Below are 18,811 nucleotides of genomic sequence, written 5' to 3'. Positions count from 1 at the left end.
CAATTTTGCATGAGGGAAGGGTTTCCCTTCTGGCACTGGCTCACTACAATTGTGGAATCCTATCATGGGATTATTGCACACAGTATTTTCCAGGGAGCTCCCAGGGAATCCTGTGAGGTTACCACTTATGGGACACTCTACCCTGGTTACCATTTCCCACAGTGGCACCCAGCTTCTAGTCTCCATGACGCTCTCTGTGAATTTCTCTTCCTTCTCCAAGATTTTGGGTTCTAGAATCACAAAACATCCCTTAAGAAACCCATAGCTGTGGTTATATATTCATCCTTGGGATTAAGGAACCCTCTGGCCTGAGTTACCTTACCTATATGTATCTCTTTATACCTATAGGAATACATGCCCCTTCCCTCCTTCCTTCCTTTTCCTTATAATTATTGATAAACCTGTTATATGAAAGGCATTCTTCAATGTTGTGTTATACTCACATTTGGGGCAGCTTTTACACTTTCTCTGATATGCTTCTCATGATAGGCCTGGGGGAAGGAGGAAGAATGATATCTCTGGAAAGTGATACTCTTGGAGAGAATATGAAGTTGAGAGACATATGAGGATTCAAACCTTTTCCCACATGTGCCACTTATACATTATGGAAAATAATTCCAGTGCTTTGAGGCTTCATGTTCACATGTGTAAATCAGCAATAATAACCTTTCTTTCATAGCATTGCTTTGAAAATTGGAGATACTTCAAAAAAATGCCTTGCACATTGCTAATACATACAATTGCTTGATGCATTCTTGTTATCATTACCCTTTTCACTATTAGTCTGAATTTGGACATACAGAAACCGAGCCTTGAGGTGGGAAGTGACTTGGCAGAGAAAACAAAGGTAACAAGTGGGAGAGCCAGCATCATCTCTATGGCCTTTGGACTACCATTATCATTAATCATCCTTCCTAACATGGAATGTGCTGTGCTGCCATCTCCTCCAAGGGTAGAGGTAGGTGGAGAGAGCCAAAATCCCCACTGTGTCCTTTGCTCAAAATGGCTTCAAGAAAAAAAGACTCATGTGTTTGAGTAGAAAGGGAATTCGTTATTTGGGTTTGTGTCTCCTTTTTTGGGTTTTTGTGACTTAAGATGAGTGAAACATTTTTTTTAGTCTTTAGAGAAAACACAGGGAAGTGTGGCAGTTTTGTGCAAGGCAAGAGAACCCATGGAAGGTACTGGAAAACACAGAAGACCCCTACTGCAGGATTATCATCCTCAGGGAGGTGGGCCATGGCCCAAGCTGTCTAAATGTGGAGGTTGTGAAGGGTGCTGATTTATTTATATTCTCTACTACATCCTCTTGTTCACTTGCTTGAGATGTATCACAGAGTTTTTCCTGAGAGTTTAGTATAATACCAACAGAGTGGTATTCAAGGGAACTGACTGTATGTCTTTTCTCTCCTTAGCAGAAGTCAGATAAATAACAAAGATGATTTATTGAAGGCTTTCTACTTCAATGATACAAGACAGAAGGTAACTCCAAAGCAGAGACAGAAACTTTATATTGTATGGTTTGTAATTGTTCCTATGAAATATTCTGTTCAGAGGGGTGGGCAGTAGTTTCCAATACTAACGACACCTACTCTGTACTAGTACCATTTCTACCTACAGTATATCTCCTTTACATATTGTTGTAGGAGGCAAATAAATGTCTTGTGTATTTGAAAATGCTAGAATTACCCACGTCAGTGCTCTGTTGTCAAAAAATCCCCTGGCATGTTATTTTAGTACCAGAAACACTGACAAACTGCTTTGAGAATTGTCTCTTTCATTCCTTTCTGTACTTTGAAAGTTCACCCAATTGCAGTTTCTGAGTTAGGTCATTAGAAGTTTTATTTTCTTCCACTTATTTCCCTTCTCACCCACCTTCCATACATCCAACACACTTTCTGGTAACTTCCTTTGACTTTAAGAGGCAACAGCCCGGAAACTTTTGTTATGTAAACAGTATTGAGAGCAGGAACTCCATGCAGTTTCAAAAGGCATTTTTTTTTTCTTTTTTCTTTTTCTCAGAATGATTTAGAACTGTCTAGAAAAAAAATGTCATGGGGGTATACTTGGGATTTTGAATGAATCACTTCTTTTGTGCTTGTACCCTGAAGAAAGACTTGGTTTAGTGAAAAAAGAACTATGGGACATGCAAGAATAATACATCCTCATAGTTATACTGTCACACTGGCTTCAGTACTAAGTTGTACAGATGGGACATTTAGAATAATATTAAAATTTATTCTGATACCAAATGATATGAAATGGGTCTTTGAGGACTTTTTCTGGAATTCTTGGTCACTAACAAACTGCATTCTTAGAAAGACATACTTACCTGTTCAATCATTCCTTACATTTCCTTGAATGACCTGAACAGTAAGGTTGATTAAATAGTCCCATAAAAATTAGTCAAGAAAACACACAAAAAATCATTTATTAGTGTGACTATCTCTTTCATCATGTGGTGAAGTCCCTCTGAGCTTCTTGGTAGCTCAGAGGGATAGGCATTGTCTCCATTTTATGGATGAAGAAAATGATTCACAGAGAATAAAGTAAAAATCCCAGGATTTATTACTTTGTAAGTGACAGGGTATTAAAGCAATCTCTATATCTTATTTTAGAGATCAAGCTTAGGACAACCACACAAGTGTACCACTTCCTCAGACAAAGATTTTTTTTCTGACAATAAATAGCAAAGTAAAATTCTCACTTGTCCTGGGTATTAAAAAAGACAAATGTCCCAGTTTAAATAGTCAGCAGGAAGATTTCCCTCTTACTTAGCCTTTTGTTTGATTCAGGCCTTTAATTGATTGGGTGAGGCCCACCCCCATTAGGGAGGGCAATCTGCTTTACTCAGTCCACTGATCCAAATACTATTCTCATCCAGAAACACTCTCACAGGGATCCCTGGGTGGCGCAGCGGTTTGGCGCCTGCCTTTGGCCCAGGGCGCGATCCTGGAGACCCGGGATCGAATCCCACGTCGGGCTCCCGGTGCATGGAGCCTGCTTCTTCCTCCACCTGTGTCTCTGCCTCTCTCTCTCTCTGTGTGACTATCATAAATAAATAAAAAAATTAAAAAAAAAAAAAAAAAGAAACACTCTCACAGCAGACACACCCAGAATAATGTTTTACAAATATCTAGGTACCTGATGACCCAGTCAAATTGACATACAAAATTAGCCATGAGAAGTGGATGTTATAGACTGAATATTTGTGTCTCCCCCAAATTCATATGTTGAAGTCCTAATCCTCAAAGTGATGGTATTGGGGATGGATGGGGTATTTGTGAAGTAATTAGGTTTAGATAATGTCATGAGGGTAGGACTCCTATGGTGGAATTATTGCACTTATAAGAAAAGGTACAAGGATTCTCTCTCTGTGTAGGATATGTAAGTACACAGTGAGAAGAGGGCCCTCACCAGAACTGCACTGAGCTGGCACTCTGATCTTGAACTTCTCGCCTCCAAAAGTGCAAGACAACAAATCTCTGTTGTTTAGGCCACCTAGTTTGTGATGTTTTGCCATTGTAGCCTGAACTGATTAAGACACTATCTGTAACAATTAGGAATACACCGAGCCACAAGGTATAGAAAAATCAGACAATGAGTCAAATTAGCAAATGGGTCAATGTTTCTCATATTGTAAGAAATCTAGAGCGAGGTGACAGCCTAAGGCTCAGGAATGGCACAGCCTCTCCTCTGCCAAAACTTCTTGCATTTACCTGAGGGACATGATCATCCTGACCTGCCAGTGATGCTGGGGATTTGAATATTTTGCTTTATAATTTCTAGAAAAGGAGAATTTGAATAATGTCTTAAATGAGGTGACATGTAATGCCTGCCACATTGTAAATGAAAAAATTGGAACAAGAAGGTCTAAACAAAATCTAAATTATCTAGGTCAAAATAAAAAAATATTTTTATTCCCTTCCTTCTTATTCCACTTAAATAAGAGTGTCAGATAATCATGAGGTAAAAACCATTTGAAAGATAGGTCCTTTCTAGCAGATACAAAAATTAATTAATAAATATTTAATGAACACTTGGTGTCTTTCTGTACCAAATCCAATGCTTCACACGAAGCACTGAGAGCCATTATCTATGGCCATTTGTCTTGAATGAACAAAGCTCCTTTATCCCAGCACAATATTTGTCAGAATGTAAATCATATTCAACTGGATTCAAAGGGCAACTATGTCTACTCTAGACTAGACCTTAAAAAATGATTCTTTCATGCCAGAGCCTCTGGTTTACCTTCTAAATCCAGCCCTTTCCAACCCAGTTCCTCTATCTCTCTCCCTAATTATCATCAGTGAGAGACAGTCTTAATTCTGTCCTCCTCTGAGATGGGCTGACCTTTATCTCCATATCCCTATCACTTTGCCCCAGCTCTTCCTAATTCAGGTTGAACCACACGCAGAATGGATTGCTCATCAATAGTGGGCCCCAGACTTCTGTTTCCACTTCTCCAACAGGCTCATGGGGCTTCTGCTTCTCTTCCAGCTGCTCGCCTAGTCCATCCTCACAAGGACTCTGTCTGTCCTCTTCTATTCAGTGAATCCTGGGACTTTCCCCGATCCACTTGCACTCTAGCTCCTAGGTTCTTTCTAGTCAGCTAACTCCCTGGCTCCTTCTTTCCAAATTTGCTCCACAGGTCTATCAATTTGGGGAAAAGTTCATGAGGTGGTGATGGTCACAAGGATGCTTTTGGAAGATTGCCATGCAGTGTTTGCTTTTCAACATAATGACAAGTTCTAAAGGTGAAGTACAAGGATAGACACCCCTATTTTGTGTTGGCTAGTAACTATTGATTAGAGACCAAACATTTGCCAATAAGCAATTTTGTACTCTGGCTCCTTGGAGTGTCAGACCATGATTTCAGATAGTGAAACTGTCCAATTTGTGCCAGTATCAAACAAATTTCAGATAGTGAAACTTCAAATAGATCCACGAGGCAGAACAGAACAGAAGTGCTCAAGGGGAGGCATGTATATTAGGGTAGTTTGGGTGGTTATACATTAGCTCCAAGTTATAGCAGCAGTGCTTGAACTAACTCCTACCTTCTACCTACCACACATGACCAGAAGTCAGTTCCATCATTAGCTAATTAATTCAGAATCACTTATGTAAATAAACTGATTCCAGATGATTAGACTGTCTACCCAGAAGCCCATTTGTTAATGTATGAGGCTGTTACCAAACATCAATGCTTAGCTAATCCTCTCTTCAATCACTTTGATGAGGACAAGATACTTGCACTTTCTAGATAAAGGTTTTTAACTGGGGTGCATGAACTTTGTGGAGCTATATGCACAACTGTGATGCTGCCCAGTGTCTGCCACATTGCCAGTGTTCCCAATAGATATTTTCCAAAGAGATGAATGTGTGAATCAATGAAAGCTCATTTTGTCGGAGACAATGGGGCAGCATCACTTCAGGAAATACCTACATTCATGCCCTTTTATAGACCTATCACTTTTCTGAGTTCTGAAGCCTATTCCACACACTGGTAATTGAACTCTAAGAGGTAAATCCCATTTAAACCGGCAGAGCCTGCTTTTTGTGCAGTGCCAGAAGCTGTGTATATATATAATATAGACATATGTGTGTGTATATATATACATACATATATACATATATATATATATATATATATAAATATAGACATGTGTAAAATCTCTTAAATGAGGAGAGGTGGAATTATGTCTTAGGGCATCTGCCTGTACTATTTCTTGGGCTACTATGCACTAGTTCTTTCAATGACACATTTGGTTCAGTTGACCACTCTGTCTCCCATGACTCTTTTGAAAGCAATGAATGAGGGAAAGCAGAGGAAAAATCGCACATGCAGTCCGATGACTGGGCCATGAGCCCTGACCACAACAAGTTCTGGTCATGGTTTTTAGGAGAGCACAGCCTCCAGTCCCCTCAGGCTTATTAAGGATGAATAATAGTAATAATAAGGTTAGCATGAATATGAAACCATTTCATATCAAAGCATGTTATAAACTGCAAAATGTTACCTTGTTCTAAAGAACTAATATTATGGCTTTTATTATTAGCAGCAGAAAATTTTCCATAGACAGAAGTGAATGGCTGAGGAAGGGCTTCTGGCCAGCCACCGGAGAGAGGAAGGTGACTAGCTTGTGGCACGAGCTCCCTTGTGACCCATCGCCAGGCTGAGACTCCTCAGTGGTGGTCCTGTACCCTAGCAGCCACAGAATCAAGCCCCAGGCAGGCCCTGTGTAGTGGGACCAGTAGCAGCTCAGCAGAAGTTCATGTCCATAATTTTCCTATGATGCCCACTTCACCTTCCGTGGCCCTTTTGCTATATTTATTGCTGTTATGCTACTCCAAGGCCATTTCAGTTTAATAAACATTTACTGAAGACAGAGAGAAAGCCAGAAATATTTATGACCTAAGCACTACTGCTATGTAGCTTCTGTTCCTAGGAGGAGATCTGTCCATGTCTTCATATCTTCTAGGATAGAAAATTATCCTTTTCCAGAGGTCTGAGAGATATCATATATAATATCCTTTTATAAAAAATACAGTTTTAAATTCTGTCTGTAATTCTCACAATTAATAAATATTGAATGTCAACTGTGTGCTTGGTATAGTGCTATATTTATTTTCGTGTAAGTATGACATGAAAGTCTATTTCTCCAAATTGTTAACAGTTGTTGACTAAATCTGTGTGCCTGTGTGAATTGTTAACCACTTCTCTTGGTTATAAAGTGACTCTTCTGTTCACTTTCTCCATCTGTCCAATTTGTGCCAGTATCAAACAATTTTCAGTACTATTTTTCTGTACTATGCACCGCTATCTGATAAGATTGTTTCTTCTTTGTTATACATTTTCAAAATTATATGTACTCTGTAAGTTTTTCTTCCTGGTGCCATTTAGAGCAATTTTTCAAGTAAAGAAGTGATGTTGGGATTTAGATTCAATTTACACGAAAGGTAAATGATTTGGGAAAATTGGTCCTCTTATACCATGTTGTCTCCCATCTGAGTCCAGATGCTCTTTTTCACTGACCCAAGTCTTCATTTTTGTCTTTTATTAAAGTATTGTGGAGTTATTCATGTAGACCACACATATTTTTCAGGTGAATGAGTTTTCTTTCCCTCGTTAAAACTTCAGCTGCACAACGAGAATTGGAGTGTGCGTGCTTGCCTGTGTGTGTGTGTGTGTGTGTGTGTGTATTTATCTTCTTCCAGGTTACCTGTAAAATTTTATTTGTTACAACAGTTTCTTAGCTTATTCTCTTTGATTATCTAACTATAAAATCATACTGCCCTGCTTTTTTTAATCACTTATTTTTCAATCATCTAATTGTTCATGCTATCTCATTTTTGCTTTCAGTGAACAGAATTTTTACAATGCTAATAATAGTGGAATCAGACAAATTTATTTTACCATGGATATAGCTTTTAGATGGAAATGGATGGCCTTTATTATGGTAAAACAGTTTTCCTCTATTCCTGTATTTTAGTATTTTATCAAAAGAATGTCATTAATTTTTAACATTTTCTCTACTTATGCTAGGAACATTAACCCACTTATGCTAGATATTATGTATATTTAGATCATATTTTTCTTCTTTAATCTACTTGAGTCAAGTGCTGTATGAATAGATGTCCTTATCTATTTATAGCACTTCTCCCTGAAAAGAGTGCATCTTAGTAAAATATTTTCTCAAACCAGTTCACCCTTGAAATAAAAATGTCCCTAGTCCAGAGTGTGTGTCCCTAGGCCAGCTTCTAATCTGGACTGCCATATTGAAAGCAAATTTGTAGTTTTCAACCCTAGCCAGAGTAAGGGCTCCTTTTGGGAAGCATGTGTGTAGACCGAAGGTCTACCTCAGTGGTCTGAGCTGTTCCAGGAACAGCCCTCTATTCCCAAAACTTGCTTTTGTGATACTGGTTTTAAGTTGTTCAATTTGGGCCTCTGAGGGAGGCCATTACTGTTGTTTTTCCCTCTACTCTTGGAAGAAATTAGCCCAGAGAACAAAGAGACTGATGACTCCTCAGCTTTTCTGTAAATAGTTGCCTGAGTGATCTATCCCAAATGGTATGATTTTCCAAACTGGGCTCCATGGCATCTTGTAGAGGGGTTTGCTGCAAGTATTAACAAATAATTAAAGGGTCTGGGTATTTGTCTTCTCTCTCCTTCTCTTTCTCCACTGTCTCCAGTCCCTGGCCCTTTTGATTAATCTTCACATTCTCTTTTGTCTATTTCCTTGTTGTTGGACACTTGCCTGTCAAGATGGCAGGATTGGTGGCCACAAGACCTCATAAACTCCAAATGCTGAAAGCTACAGAATTTCACAAATTCCCGTTGGCACTCTTGAAACAGTTTTGTGGTGTGCTTTCAACCATGGCTGAATTTCAGAATCACCTGGGGATCCTCTCAAAGATGTTGATGCATGGGCCCACAATGCCCCAGTTATTTTTTTTTTTTTAAAGATTTTATTTATTTATTCATGAGACAGAGAGAGAGAGAGAGAGAGAGAGAGAGAGAGAGAGAGAGAGAGAGAGAGAGAGAGAGAGAGAGAGAGATTGGCAGAGACACAGGCTGAGGGAAAAGCAGCTTCCATGCAGGGAGCCTGATGTGGGACTCCATCCCGGGATTCCAGGATCACGCCCTGGGCTGAAGGCAGGTGCTAAACTGCTGAGCCACCCAGGGATCCCCCACTATACCCCAGTTAAATGTGTTGTGTCTGCCACTCCCTCCAGGGCTGATTACATATAATGAGGCCTCACCCAAGGCCTTTGGTGCTTGCTTGGTGGCCACATGGGAGCTGTCTTTCCAGATATAACTGACACTTCTTGCTTCCCTTCTCAGGATAACTAACTTCTTCAGGTACTTCCTTTCAGTTTTACAAGTGTTATATTTGTTTGGTTTGTTGTCTTGGGGAGCAAAGGGCTGAGTCAGCCATTCTTCTCAGCTCCTGGCACACTATTACCATGGTTAATGGTCATTCCTGCTTCCTCCTCACACTTTCCTGCTCTGTTCCTTAGTTTTCACCTAACATTCCCTTTCTGTTCCTACTTACATTTGGTTATCATGTCTCCTTAGGGTCCTCCTGGCTGTGATAATGTCTCAGATTTTCCTGTTTTTGATGACTGTGACACTGTTGAACACTACCAGTCAGGTATTTTGTAGGCTGTCCCTCAATTGGAATTCATCTGATATTTTCCTCATGGTTAGATCCAAGTTATGGGTTTTATGGAGGGAGACCATAAAGGTAAAGTCATTTTCATCTCATGATGTAAAAGGTAAAATGTGCCATCAACATGACTCATCACTGTTGATGTTGACTTTGATGACGTGGCCTAGGACATGTTTCTCAGCTTTCTCACTGTAAAGTTATTCTTTTTCCTCCCTTTGCATGCAGTCTGCTTTGGAAGGATGTTCTGACCAGAGCCCACTGTTAGAGTGGGAGGTTGTATTCTAACCCCTTGAGGTGGAGCGTCTACAGAAACTATTTGGAATTCTTTTCAGGAGAGATATTTCTTCTCCTCACTTCTGTTTATTTACTTAATCATTTATTCATATCAGCTCATGAATATTTATTTTATACTTGGATTTATATCCAATATGACTTTATTTTGTTGCTCAAATTAAATTGTTAAAGCTTGCCTCTGAGAATGCGTTCAGTTGGCTTTTGTGTTCTTTTGACATTCAACACCTCTCTTTCTTTTTTTCAAAAGATTTTATTGATTTATTCATGAAAGACAGACAGAGGCAGAGACATAGGCAGAGGGAGAAGCAGGCTCCCTGTGGGGAGCCCAATGTGGGACTCAATCCCAGGACCCTAGGATCACGACCTGAGCCAAAGGCAGACACTCAACCACTGAGCCACTTGGGTGCCCCTCTTTTACCCTTCCTTAGCTCTCTCTCTTTTAAGTATTTCCTGCCTTTCTGGCACTACAAGATGCTCCAGATTCATCTTGAGCATTTTCTGCCTCAGTTCTAGAATCAGTATATGTTGGTTAGCCAAGGCAAACAGCAAACATGGCTTCTGATTAGGTGTTCACATCACATTGGTAACTAGCTGAGGCCGAACAGAGGCTTTCCTATGTGGCTGACCCCTAGTGAAGATATGTTCTGGTAGGGGCTCCAGGTACACAGCAAACAGCAGCTGAGTCAGAGAAGCTTTGAACAATTTCCTCCAGTGATTGTGAAATTGATGAAATAGAATAATTGATGGTTGCCACTGAATAATTTACCGATCAAATCATTCAGAAAGGCACTAAGATGTGAAATGAGAAAACAAGGGAGAAATGAGTGTAGACCAGGGAAGGATCAATAAGAACCAGCAATATTGAACACTGCCATTCAGGGCTGGGTATGTTGAAGGAAGACGAGTGTCTGCTGGCCTTGCTTCTGACTTCAGAAGGTAGAATGTGCTAGACTGCCCGGCTTGCTGCCTGCCATACAGCACTGCTGGAGATCCTGATCCCCTTGCAGTGGACTCTGAGTTTGTCTTTTTCTCACTTGTCCATCCTTTCTGCGGGAATGCCTAACTTACTGCCTAGAGTGTGGAGCAGCTCTTGGTATTAGGATTCTTCCATAGACTCCACAAGATTCTTGTTGCAAATTGGAGAACACTTTGCCATTCATGAAGGATTTTTCCTGTAATCTTGTTTAATCTGTTCAACTGCTGTTTTTACAAAAAATATTTTATTTATTTATTTTAGAGAGAGAGAGAGAGCAGGAGGAGGAACAAATGGGGAGGGAGAAAATCTCCAGAAGACCCTGTGTTGAGCATAGAGCCCAATGTGGGGCTTGATCCTAGGACCCTTGATCCTAGGACCCTAGTGGAAACCAAGAGTCAGATGCTTAACCTACTGAGCCATCCAAGCATCCCTGTACAACTGCTTTTAAGGTCTGTATCATTATATGTGCTTCATAGGTGAGGACCAGTGCGCAAGAAGAGTAAACTGTCCTGTTCAGAGTCACAACAACAATTCAAACTTATGACTGTGAATTACCTTCTTTCCACTCTTCTCTGGTTGCCTTTGCCTCATATGCCACAGGGAAAGAAAAATCCGATCCAAAGTCAAAGAGCTGGCTGTCTGTGATAACAACTCCATTAATTTTTGTCAATTCTGCCTTCTTTACCCCATCTATTATCCTACGTAGACATCTGTGAAATATCACTTGGGAATCACAGACATTTCCCTTGTAGTATAACTTCAAGATTAAATGGCCATTTTGAACGTTCATTTTTCTAATCTTGTTTAGTGCCTGTGCCATGAACACTTTTGCCTCTCTCCAGGCTTTCGTAGTAACTTATCTTAATTAACTGTGAAGAAACCAGAGTGACCAGGCAAAGAGAAATGATGTCAGCTCTAGAATCCATTCAGACATAATGAGATGGAACAGAATTTTCTGGAAAGGTCTTACAGATAGTCTCCGAGCCTTGTTTGGAGAATCTCGAGAGAATTGTACCTAGGAAATAGCCAAGCCTAGTTTTCCAATTCTCATGGTTGAGATTCCAGATGATTCTTGTACAATGACAATAATACACTAATTCTGTATATTAATGAAGAACTCACAAAGTGCTTGAATCAGGATTTACACGTGTCCAGCTTTCTTCCAATTCTTATGGCACATGCTGAGGAATAAGACTTTTCTAGCATTCTTGTCATTTTGCCTAAATAGATGGGCCATGAGCAAGGGCATCAGATTTCTTTGCTCAGTGGTATTTACCTTCAATTGATCTTCTTTGTTGTAGCAATATTTGCACATTATCATATTCCATAAGAATTTGGAATTTGTATACTACAATGACCATCTAGCTGGATTTTAAACAAATTGGTTTGGGACCAATAGCTTTGAGATATTAATATTGACAAGCCAAAGAATAATCTAATGAGAGACATCATAAAAAGAGATATTGTTCTAAGTTAACTGAATGCATTATGAAAATTTTAGGCCATAATTTGTTCAGTTTCACAACATTAGCACTGAAAAGAAAAACTCTTGGTCTTTGTTATTATACATGTTCAGAATTCTTCTAAGCAGAGTTTCAGTGATGGTTAGAGGTCAGGTCCATCATGGGCGATTTTTTCTTTGAGGGATTCCCTGGATAATTGGCTCTTGTTATCAGCTCGATGTCTTTAGCTTTTGCTCTGAAAAATGACAGCTTAGCAAAGAAGAGGTTGCTCATAATCATTCCCATTCCTTATTTGAAACATTGTAGATGAAGCAGCAGTTCTGCAGATTATGCCTCCCGCCCCCCACTGCTGGTCAGCTGTTATTTGTCTGCTAACATCCCCCCACATTAAGAAGTTTGAGTGGGAAATAGGATTATTGCTTGTTTTATTTTAGGATAAGAGATTCGATCTCTCAGATGGCTCAAAGTCTCTAAATTTCTGTAAAGCACTGTTTTAGTGAAAACTACAATTGGAGAACTTCAAATCAAAAGAATGAATTATTACAATAACATGGAAATAGCCTCTCTCTAATTTTTTTGTTTTTAATTGGCTTTTGGTAACAATTTTTTTTTATAATTTTAGAAGGAAGTCTAAATACATTTGTCATATATCAAAATATCAAATACTGTAAGAGAATATAAAAGTGAAAAGATAATTGGAAAGACCACTTTATCAGTCTAGGCTAGCTTATGTAATAGTAATAACCCAAGTTCTAATGGCATATAAAGAAAAGATGTGTTTTTTTTCTCATGTTACACATCCACCACGAGTTGGCTGTGGGCTCTGCTCCACTCTTGCTCAGGCACTGGGAGTGCAAGAGATGCAGATGACAGCAACTACATTGGAGAGGGAAAAGCAGGGTACATGAAGCCTTGGGTTTTAAAGCTTCCACCTGGAAATTACATAGGTTGAAATGTACTTTGGACATTTCATTGTCTAAAGAAAGTCACAGGATCATACCTAACTTCAAGGAGGATGGGACAGTGCATTGATACCTGTACAGTTTTTGTTGGATAGCACTAATGACCATTGTATTGATTTTCATATTTAAAGCTTTTTTTTTCTCTCCATTCATAGATTTGTCTATTCTTAAACCCACCCAACACTGCTTCAATTACCAGGACTTTTTGGTATTCTCTGACACCTGATGGAGCAAGGCCCTTTTTATCATTTGAAAATGTTGGGGAGATACTTGCATATTGATAACAATTCAAATAATTTTCTCAGGTGAGATAAAAATAATTTTTGGAGAATTATGATTGAGATTGTCCCAAATCAATCATTTATAGAGAATTGATTTTTTTTTTTTAAATTAAGTCTTCAGAAACATGAGGTTTCTGCAAGTTTCTAGTTCTCATTTAGGTATGGAGGTGAATTTCTTTTTTTTTTTCTGATAATAAAACTATATATTTTTTAAACATAGGACACTTAAATAAAAAAATTAAGCCCACTAACTGCAAAATTGATGGGGAAAGCATCCTAAAAAATACCATTAAAAAATACCATAAATACTGTAGGGTGTGTACAAGAGAAGTAACTAATACCAAAACATTCCCTGTCTCTCTCTCTCTTTTAACCTTTTTAAAAAAATTATTTATTTATTTATTTATTTATTTATTTATTTATTTATTTTAAATTTAAATTCAATTTGCCAACATATGATATAACACCCAGTGCTCATACCATCAAGTGCCCTCCTTAGTGCCCATCACTCAGTTACCTCATTTCCTCAGGCACTTGCCCTTCCTCAATCCTTTGTTTATTTTCCAGTTAGGAGTCTCTCATAGCTTGTCTCCTGGAGGTGAATTTCTAATATCTATAACTATAAATTTCTCTGTAATTTAGTTCTGTGGGTGTTTGTATTAACATTTTATTCTAAATATTTCTCAATTACTTTTTTTTTTTTACCATGAATTATTTTGTTAGTTGTGACTATGTTACTAAATGTATAGGATCTTTTTTAGCTTTTGGTTTGTTATTTTTATTTTTATTGAATAAAATCAGTGACATAGTATGTATAATGTCTCTTCTTTGGAATTTATTGAGACCTCCTTTTCTGACTTATTACATGTTCTATTTATGTTACTACTCTCAAAAAAGATGTACTTTTTGTTTCTTTGCTATTATTAATTGTATTTTTCAGCTCTTTAAAATTTCTTATTTTTCTTCCACTTGCTTTGAAATGGATGAGTTAAAATCTTCAACTATATTTGGTAATCTAACTACGTACCCCTATATTTCTGTGAGTTACTGACTTTTGTATTTTGAGACTATTTTCTTAAGAGCATACCTGAAAAAGCAAATTTTAAAGCAAATATCATATGAAGGTTTCTTCCTATTAAATATTTCTTGATAACTTTTGTTGGTCTTAAAATTTATTTTTTTCATATATTACGATTGGAATCTCAGCTTTTTCCCTTAGATTTGTACAGTGTATGTTTTGATAGTCTTTTTATTTTTGAACCTGTGTGTTTTTTGTTTGTGGTGTGTCTGTGTGTGTGTCTCTCTTTCTTTTACTGTGTAAAACCAGTATTTTATTTATTTTTATTTTGTTTTGTTTTATTTTATTTTTTGTATATTTTTTATTGCAGTTCTATTTGCCAACATATAGTATAACATCCAGTGCTCATCCAGTCAAGTGGTGTGTCTCTTATAGACAATATTTTGATCTTGTTTTCTTTCTTTCTTTTTTTTTAAGATTTTATTTACTTATTTGAGAGAGAGAGAGAGAGAGAGAGAGAGAGAAAGAAACAGAGGGAGAGTGAGAAAGAGAAGCAGACTCCCACTGAGCAGGAAGCTAAACCCCAGGACCCTGATCATGACCTGAGCCCAGGACAGGTACTTAACCAACTGAGGCACCCAGGTGCTCCATGACCTTGTTTTTGTTAGCCAACTCGGTAGTCTTCATCCTGAGTGACTTTATTTTGGTAGAAAGATGATTTTACCATCAGGTGTAAAACCAGGTGTTCTGGTTCTTATAGACCATTCACCTGGGGAAATCCAATAGGCAGAAACCAGGAATTTGAGGGCAGAACGACCCCTGATAATAGTGTGAAAGGTCCAGGTGCCATATAAGACAGTTATTCTTTTTTCTTGAGGGGCCTTAAAATCTACTTTTGAGGTCAAGTTTCCATTTTACAGGCAGCAACAATACAGGGAATATAATTCAGGGCTAAATTGGTACGACACACTTCATTTGTTGTAGAATTTAGGGGAAAAGTGAATTAATGACTTCTTAGGGACATTGAAAACGTTCATTGATCTTGATGGGTGGGGAAGGTTTAGTTGGGTGCAAGAGCTGGGAAGGTTGACATTGACACTGTCTTGTAAAATTAGTAGGTATCTATATGACAGTCACCATGAATAGAAGTCTTGATAACTAACTACCCTGCTGAAGGGCAGGCACGGAATCCCCACAGATTTCTGGTTTTCTGTACTTTGTACCCTACTTTGGTGTTGCATGTACTGCCATCCACACTAAATCTAAAGTGGGTCTGTGTCTCAGGACTGTAGCTGGCACTGGGTAGCTAGCTTAATGACAGATACAAAGTGTGGAACTGGGAGGAATTTATATGCCTGTAAACAGGATGGTGCTTAATCCCTTGAAAAGTAATACAATGCAAGATTTTACAGTCTTTAGGTGATTTTCTTTTCCAGGAAAGCCTAACATGAATTATGCAGCGTATACCCCCAGGACTGGCATCGGCAGACCAAAAAAAAAAAAAAGAGTACCATTTATCCCTTTCTCCCACCTCACAAAGAACAAACTAATCTTGCCTCAGATTTCCCACAGCATTCTCTCTCTACTTTCTAGGAAGAGGGAGTAAAACAAATGATTGACGTGTGTGTGTGTGAGAGAGAGAGAGAGAGAGAGAGAAGGTATTTGCTAAGAGTTCTACAGTACAATATGGGGAAGTCAAATTTCTTCTGAGGTCTCACTGATTCCTGTGTGAAACATTTGGCCTAACATTCCCCAGGCCCTGCTCCCTCTGGTGATCATGTAAGGGGATATTCTGGAACCACGGACTCTGCAAATGGAGAATTGCTCCCATATCCCCAGACTGCTCCTGCATATCTTTCATGACTCAGCTCAAGTATTGTGATTTCAAAAGAAGTACTCACCCCAACCCAGACTCTGCCCAGTAGCCCTTCACTCCGTTCCTTTAGCTGCATTTAAAGCACTGAGCTATTTGTTCATTGTTGGTTGAATTGTCTGTGTAGATTTTGAACTTCTTGTTGGGGTCTAGTTTGGTTATTTCTGGATGCCCAACTCTAAGACCTATGCTTGGCCATCACAATCTCTCCACAGAGGCTTGGGAGTGCCTGGATGAATGGATGGATGGCATTCAAACATAGCCTCTGATACATTTTGTGTCCATATTTTGTTTGTAGCCACATACATGAACCAGACAGTTATTGTTACTCCATGTGAATGAATAAAGTAAATGTGGTATCTATATGCAATGGAATATTACTCAGTCATAAAAAGAATGGAATCTTGCCATTTGCAACAACATGGATGGAACTAGAGGTTATAATACTAGTCAGAGAAAGACAAATACCCTATGATTTCACTCACATGTGGAATTTAAGAAACAAAACAAATGAGCAAATAAACAAAGAGCCCAACCAAAAAAGCCACTCTTAAGTATAGAGAACAAACTGCTGGTTATCAGAGGGGAGATGTATGGGTGGATGAGTGGCATAGGTGAAGGGGATTAAGGAGGTCGCCTGTCGGAATGAGCACTGAGTAATGTATAGAAATGGTGAATTGCTATATTGTATACCTGAAACTAACTTTGTTACTCTGTAAAGTCTAAGTCAGTCTTTGAAATAATTCCACAAGGGAAAAATAGTATTCCAACCTGTCAACAGGACATTATAACCAAATGATCTTGTCTTCTCAATTCAGTCATAATATTCTCAGCCCCAGTCCCATGGCAAGGATGAATCCAACTTTAGTGATGCTTTGGCATCTGTGCTTGCGCTAGTCATGGCCTGAGGTCACTACCAGAAGACCGCAGTGGCATAGTCTGCCATATGGGTCTCTGGAAGAGCTAAGCAGCCCTCTGGCTTTCAGAACTTAGGCCAGCAGCCACATGGGGTGCTGCAGATCTTTCCCTTCAGGCATGGAACCCGCTCTCCCTCTTGCCTGTTAGAGATTTGGGTGGATCCAGATGCAAATTCTGAGGATATTGTCACTCCTCTTCCTCACACAGGATATTACAGAATTCACTGGGCCAGAATAGTGAGACTGAATTCTCTGAATGTTTGAATAGCCTCTCAAACTTTTCACTTCACTGCGATCAGAGAAAATTTCACTGCCCAGATAGAGGCAGGGGTCCACCCCTCCTGGACGTTTCTTTCCTTTTCTCCCTACCTTGGAGAAAATATCAGGTGGAAACTGAAATGCCCCTGGCTTCCCTGCCCTAACTAAACTGAACGCTGCCTTCAATATCAATGGTTTGGCACACTTGCAATATCTCTGCCAGCAAATTACCCCGATGCTCCTGTTGTGCCACCCTTGAGAAATTCTTCTTTTGCTTTCCTAGGAATGGATGTTGGTGAAACGGAAATATGGAGGCCTTCGAAATGCTCCTTCCCTGGGACAAAAGCTGTAACAAACTGCTCTCTGTGGGGTTCCATTCAGAAAAATGGATGCACAGCATTGTCATTGTCATTAGCAGAGTTGTAATCCGTCTATTCACATACTGACAAAGGCAATAAAAGTAATATTTCTTTATGTAACCATCCAGGGGAATAGAATGGATTATTTATGTTGTATTTTAGGAGGTGGTAGAAGGAGGACATAAGTTGAAGCTGAATTAACATAATTTTCATGTTTGGGTAGAGACAAAAAGATGTTTGAATGGATTACGGCTTTGGATAAGAAATGGAGATCATATGTTGATTTGAAGATCTCTAGGGCTCTCCAGTCTTAGAGTTTTAGTTTTTTTTCTCAACTAGCATAGAATCATGAGCAGATCCAGCTGTATTTTATGCTACAGAATTAACCTTTCAAAAAGGATAATGTGTCACTAGCTGACTTATGTAGCTGTGCAAGGGGATGATGATGATGCATTGTAATTGTCGAGTGCCTCGCCACACATGGGGATGATGGTGACGACGATGGTGATCCTGATGAAGAAGATGATTTATCAGCCGGAATTCAGGCTCAGCGGTATTCACCCCAAATCAGTCCAGTGGGGAAATAAAGGTTCTGTTGTCACATAAATCACAGCAAAGCAGTCGTCTGAGTCTCAGCAAGGGAGACATGGGTGTGGAATTCCAAGTGTGGTTTGGATCCAGAAACAGCTTCAAAGGACCGAATATTGAAAGCATGCAGGGATATCTCTGGCACAGGACACTCTAAGTGTTGCACAAGGACCCAGGGGCAAGGAAGCTGAGGAAAAGCGAGGCTTGGCTGGCTTTTCGTACAATCCCATACCTCACTTTAATCACATAGATGCACCATCCTGCTCTAATACACCATACCCCACACAGTCCCTATGCATACCCCCTTCCCGTTTCACATGTACCCAGAGCTCCGTGCCCACACTTCCCTCCTATGTCCACACACCTACACTTGCCACCCCACCAAGCACAATGCCCTTTATAATTTACACATATCACCTACATACTCCCATATATAGCTTCTCTAATCCATCCAAGTTCACAGCACAGCTTCACAGCCCTCATTCACATACCCTCCACATCCTCACCCATACCCACTCCCTCTTATGTGCCCTCTGCATATATCTTATGCTCATAGTCATTCTCCCTCCCCCCACATACATGAATGTACACACAGACATACAGATACACCCAGACACACCCACATTCATAGTCATCCACACATACCAATGGT

The 18,811-nt window shown here is 39.3% G+C and overlaps 1 long non-coding RNA gene across 1 annotated transcript in view; it reads left to right on the top strand.

Moving 5' to 3' along the window:
* The window catches only part of LOC121488981, an 88,282-nt gene extending 70,586 nt beyond the window's left edge, over positions 1–17,696 (top strand). Inside the window, exon 2 of the long non-coding RNA XR_005987225.1 lies at positions 17,496–17,696. This is a non-coding gene — a long non-coding RNA (uncharacterized LOC121488981). The remainder of the gene's footprint in view (positions 1–17,495) is intronic.
* The last annotated feature ends 1,115 nt before the right edge of the window (positions 17,697–18,811 follow it).

Source organism: Vulpes lagopus, chromosome 4 (genome assembly GCF_018345385.1).
Source record: "Vulpes lagopus strain Blue_001 chromosome 4, ASM1834538v1, whole genome shotgun sequence".
Taxonomy (NCBI): domain Eukaryota; kingdom Metazoa; phylum Chordata; class Mammalia; order Carnivora; family Canidae; genus Vulpes; species Vulpes lagopus.
The sequence above is the reverse complement of the archived record's forward strand: the minus strand, read 5'-3'. Positions and strand labels throughout refer to the sequence as shown.